Source organism: Macaca mulatta, chromosome 8 (assembly GCF_049350105.2).
Source record: "Macaca mulatta isolate MMU2019108-1 chromosome 8, T2T-MMU8v2.0, whole genome shotgun sequence".
Classification (NCBI taxonomy): domain Eukaryota; kingdom Metazoa; phylum Chordata; class Mammalia; order Primates; family Cercopithecidae; genus Macaca; species Macaca mulatta.
In genome coordinates this window covers 35691153-35697272 of record NC_133413.1, presented here as the reverse complement: position 1 = coordinate 35697272, position 6120 = coordinate 35691153, and the positions used below count along the sequence as shown (strand labels likewise).

The 6120-nt window shown below is 36.8% G+C and overlaps 1 pseudogene; it reads left to right on the top strand.

The window, feature by feature from the left end:
- Positions 1–4460: 4460 nt before the first annotated feature.
- LOC697373 (large ribosomal subunit protein eL6 pseudogene) lies at positions 4461–5318 on the top strand (annotated as a pseudogene).
- Positions 5319–6120: the final 802 nt, after the last annotated feature.

Genomic DNA, 6120 nt, shown 5'->3' with positions numbered 1-6120 from the left:
AAACCCAATCACAGAGACAAGTATTGCCAAAGAAGAAGGCTTTATTTAAGTGCTTCAGCTGCAGAGATGGGAGATCAGTCTGAAAAGCATCTCTCAAACCAACTAAAATTTGGGGTTTACATAGCAGAGAAGGAATGTAGTATGTGTGAGAAAACAGGAATTAGGAGGGTAAGAAAGAGGAGTTGGTCAACAGAAAGCAGGCAGTCAGTTGGTAAAACAGGAATTAGGGAGAGGTAAGGAAGATGAGTTTCACTTCCTTAATAACATCTGGGAGGCCTGAGAGTCAGTTTCCTAAGAAGGAATTCAGATAAGACAAATGTAAATTTCAAGCTTTAAGACCAGGAGGATCCATTTTTATTTGTCTCAAAAACTGTCTTCTATGGGCTGGTTTCATTTTGGCCAAGGGAGTGATGGCATTGTTTCAGTCTCCACCCAAGGCAGGCAGAGAATAGAAGGAATAAGACAGGATGGAAGGGAATGGTAAATGAGGAAAGCAAGGGAAAAGGAGGTCAAATGCGGCTGGATTCATGATGAAAAAAGAAGAGAAACATAGAAAAGGAGAGTGGTAGGAAGGGTAGGAATGAAATACGGCTAACTTGGGGCAACAGGAAGAGGAGTATAGATACATGGCAGCTCAGAAAAAGGTCTAAAGGAAATAGTCAACCAAAGAAAGAAATGGCACACAAAACCAAAGCTCTAGGCTGTCTGTCTTAGACTGTTCAGGGCGCTATAACAAAATGTCACAGACTGGGTGGTTTATAAACAACAGAAATTTATTTCCCACAAGTCTAGAGACTGGGAAGTTCAAGATCAAATCACCAACAGATTCAGTGTCTGGTGAGGACCTGCTTCCTATTCATAGATGTCCATCTTTTGGCAGTTTCCTCACATGGTAGAAGAGGCAAGGGATCTTTCTAGGGCCTCTTTTATGGGGCACCAATCACCCCCCAAAGGCCCCACCTCCTAATACCATCATCTTAAGGGTTGCACTTTAACACAGACACTTTGATTCAGTCCATTGCAAGTGGTGTTGAGGCAAAATGTGGTTGGGACCCAAAATTTCAAACAGAAGGAGCCCAGAGAAGTTCCCTGAGACAACGGCAAGAAAAAAGAATGATCCACTGCTCAAGAAACTTGCAGTACAACACACACCAATGTCAGTGTCTAATGATATATGTCACTAGTTGGTTGGACATATCGAAAATAAGCAGATAAATGAAAGAAAGAGTTTGGTTTACAAAATGCTTTTCATCCAATTTGTCAACTCATTGACATGACACTGGGTGCAGGAAAAATGGGAGCAGAACTAAAATATGGAATGGCTGGACGATGCTGATTGTATTCATTTAAAACACAATTTTAAATGCAGATTTTTAAAAAAATAAAAGCTGGTTTGTTAGAAGAAAATGGCAGGTTTGATGTGAGTCATTGAGTTTGAGAAGCTAGAAAAATGTCCAGACAGTGACATTTAGCCAATTGAAATTCATGGATTCAGCTTAGGAGAGCAAATGTGTTGTACAAAGGATCTAGACTTTTAAAATATTCACACATTGGTTAGAGTTGAAATGAGGGTTTGTGGAGAAAGACAAAAATGAATAATAATCACACAAATTCAAAAATACATGTTCTAAGTCAGTACATGGGAACCACAGTGAGGTCACCATCAAGACCTCATTAATGAGTTTCTCCTTAGAGGTGATAGATAGATAGATAGATAGATAGACAGACAGACAGACAATCTCAACATAAAATGGATCCAAAAAAAGACAAGAAGAGATACTTCAAAATTTTAGAAAGACAGAATGATTCCTGAAATGAGCTCTACCCCATACTCATAGAACAGTCTTGGCACATGATAGATGATCAACAAATATTGGGTTACTGAAGATGAATATGAATTGATTGTAATTAGAAGATCCATGTCTAAGGAACAAAGACATCAGTGAGAAGTTGGGTTGATCAGAGCTACAGCAGCAGAAAGGAAGACACTTCATAATTCTCTGTGACCCCTGGGCAGACTAAATCATACTGTGGAAATGAACAAATGAGGATATTTCAGGCACAAACTTCCAGGAGTTAGTTTTATGATTGAAAGTTTAAAGGCTTCAGGCTATTAAAATCAGAGAACTCTCCCAGTTATGTTTCTAGGCATACCTAGAAACCTTCTAATTATAATTTGGCTCCCATGAAGTTTTTCTACAGGAAGATGTGCTGTCAAATATAAATGAATATTTGTTCCCTTTGGTCATTATATTTCTCATGGTAAATTAATAAATTTCCATTTTGTTTAACATATCATTGTCTTGTGAACTTTATCTCTTACGTCCTCCAGCATGACTGGAGTTCAGTCATTTCTTGGATAACAAAAGGATTACATTTCTAGGTTTGCAGGGCTGAGAGCAAGACTCTGAACCACAGGGAACCCAACAAGTTACAGCATTCTGAAAGATCTCTCAGGAGCCGGCCTACTGACATCCTTCAACTAGCTGACAGGAATAGTTCTAGATGGAGCCACACTGCACATGTTTGGCAAATTAATTTGAGACTCAATAAATTTTAGCCAACTTTCCAAGAGTAGAAATGATGAACTTTCAAGTTTGCACTGGAATTATAGCAAGCCTTTCTTTCCCGTATTGACAGAAAGAGAAGTATAGTATAGTATATTAAGAATGTATATTCTGACCTTAGGTTGTTTGGGTACCAATTCAGCTCTACCACTTACAGACTGTGTGAATTTGAGACAAGAATCTGATGTCCATATCAATTTTTTCATTCATAAAATTGAGATAGTAATACTATTCATCTCACAGAGTTAAATGAATTAATATTTATAAATATTTAAATGAAGCTGCTACATTAAAAAAATCTCTGACAATGCCAAATGTTGTCAAGGAGACAGAGCAACTGGAACTCTCATACATTACTGGCAAGAATGCAAAATGGTACAGCCCCTTTGGAAAACACTGTGGCAGTTTCTTATAAAGTTAAAGACATACTAACAATACGATCCAGCAATTTCACTCCTAGGTATTTACTCAAGGGAAATGAAAACAATGTTCACCTAAGAACTATATGCAAATATTCAACCTACTTTATGCATTATTACAAAACATTGAACATAACCCAAATGTCCTTCAGCTGATGAATGGATAAACAAACTGTACTATATCCATGTAATTGAATACTAGTCAGCAACAAAAAGGAACAAGCTCTTGATATACTTAACATGAATAAGTTTCAAGTGCATTATGCTAAATAAAATAAGCTAGACTCTGAAGGTTACATACTGCATAATTGCAATTATATAACACTTAAGTAAAACAAGAAGAGAAAAGAGATCGGTGGTTGCCCAGGGCTAGGATAATCAGTGTTTACTACAAAGGAATTTAAAGGAATTGGGAGGGTGGAGGGATGAAACTGTTCTGTGTATTGACTGCAGTCAATATGCTATACTATTATATGTATTTAACAAAATTCATAGACCTATACACCAAAAATGCTACATTTTACCACAATAAAAATTATATAAAGGAGGAAAGGGAGAGGAAGAAATTAAGTAAGAGAAGGAAAAAGAGACAGGAAGAACAAAAGGGAGAATGGGAAGGAAAAATCAGAGAGAAACAATGTCTGGAACATAGTAAGTACTATAAAAATGTCTGTTAAATAAAATTTTTTTAATGTGGCATGTTTTACATAATCATAAGACTCTATTGTCTAAAAAATATTGGTGAAATTATTTCCTAACTCCTTACAGGAATAATACCTAGAGTAGATAAGGAATTTATTTTCCTTATGGGAAAACAACAGAAGATACAGATGAGTAAAAAATCACCCATAATTCCACCATTGAAACCTGACCACAACTGAAAACTAATTCACCACCTGCCAGCTTTTTACTATAGGTGAACAAACCATTTTTTAAGTTAGAAAAATGTTTTATACTATACATTTTGTTTTGGAACTACTTTCCACTTAGCAATATGTTCTAAAAATACATAGATCTGCATCGTCACTCTTGAGGACTGCTCATTTATGCTACCAAGACTCTTGGTTGCTGAACATTTCATTTGGCTCTATTTCTTCGGTAATATAAACCAGACTGTGTTAAATATTCTTGGTATACATATCTGTGCATACAACATTATTTCTTTATGGTAAATTTCTAGAATGGGAATTGCAGTATTGAAAAAATATACGTCATATAATTTTCATTCATAATACCAAATTACTCCCCAGAAGATTATATAATTTACTTTCAGCAGCTGTGAATGACATTTAGGGCTGTATTTCAGTGGTTCTTTTCCTTCAAAATCTGACAATCTTTTATTTAAAACTACTTTGCATACTATAAATGTTGGGTTTTTTAATGAAATGATTATTAAATGAACCTTGAACACTAGGAAAATTATCAGGCATCAAATGATATAAAATATGATTAGGGTTCTTTCCCATCTTGCAAGATGGCAGGTGAAAAAGTTGAGAAGCCAATACTAAAGAGAAGAAACCTGAAGCTGATGCTGGTGGCAAGGTGGAAAAGGGTAACCTCAAGGCTAAAATGCCCAAGAAGGGGAAGCCCCACTGCAGCCACAATCCTGTCCCTGTCAGAGGAATTGGCAGGTATTCTCGATCTGCTATATATTCCAGAAAGGCCATGTACAAGAGGAAGTACTCAGCCACTAAATCCAAGGTTGAAAAGAAAACAAAGGAGAAAGTTCTTGCAACTGTTACAAAACCAGTTGGTGGTGACAAGAATGGTGGTACCCAGGTGGTTAAACTTCATGAAACGCCCAGATATTATTCTACTGAAGATGTGCCTGGAAAGCTGTTGAATCATGGCATAAAACCCTTCAATCAGCAGCGTGAGAAAACTGTGAGCCAGCATTGCCCCCAGGACCCTTCTGATTATCCTCACTGGACACCACAGCGTCAAGAGTGTGGTTTTCCTGAAGCAGCTGGCTAGTGGCTTGTTATTTGTGACTGGATCTCTGGTCCTCAGTTGAGTTCCTCTACAAAGAACACACTGGAAATTTATCATTGCCACCTCAACCAAACTTGATATCAGCAATGTAAAAATCCCAAAACATCTTACTGAGGCCTAACTTCAGGAAGAAGCAGCTGCAGAAGCCCAGACACCAGGAAGGTGAGATCTTTGACCCAGGAAAAGAGAAATACGAGATTACAGACAGTGCAAGATTGATCAGAAAGCTGTTGACTCCCAGATTTTACCAAAAATTAAAGCTATTCCTCAGCTTCAGGGCTACCTGCGATCTGTGTTTGCCCTTACAAATGGAATTCATCCTCACAAATTGGTGTTCTAAATGTCTTAAGAAGAACCTAATTAAATGATCTAAAAAAAAAAAAAAAAAAAACATGATTAGGAAAACAAATCAGTTCAGCATGTAAAATAATCTTTGTATTATTTGAGGGTGTCACCTACACTATTGTTGGCTACTTTTGCTAGGCAGTTTGAGGAGAAGTCACTTCATTTTGTATAAAGCGACTTTATTTTGTATGTAGGGACATTCCTTAGAACAATGATGATGTTCTAAATTTCTCTAGAACATGTAACCATGATACTTTGAAATTTTGTCTTATTGTTTAGCATATTTACAAATGGTCTTGAAGTACACTCACCAGAGTGGCCTCTGTCTTTGCAGCAGGACCCTAAATAAACAACCTTCTACTTTTCTATTAGATAGACAAATGGATATTGTCTGCATTTTCTTCATCCAGTTAAATCAAATGTTTTCAGAAGCCAATAAGCACCAACCTAGCCTGCTACAATTTCCCTGAACCCACAAACAAAAATCTGAATTTCATTCTGCCCCAAAGATTTATACTTTGTAAAACATACGTATTTCATCCCCATATTGCAATCCCTCACAAAATCATATTATGATTTTAGAAACCACCTCTAGGTTTATTTCAAGTAAATCTTGGTCAAGAGAAAAGAAAGTCAATTGCAACCTCAATACTCAGAACTAGGAAGCAAAAGTGAATGTGTATTTAGCTCAGACAGGTAACTGGGTCAATTTGGGGACCTCAACATTCTTAAAGACAGAAGAACTCTAGTAACATATATATTCCCAGATAACTGCTAGCCTATGTGTGTTTCTAAGA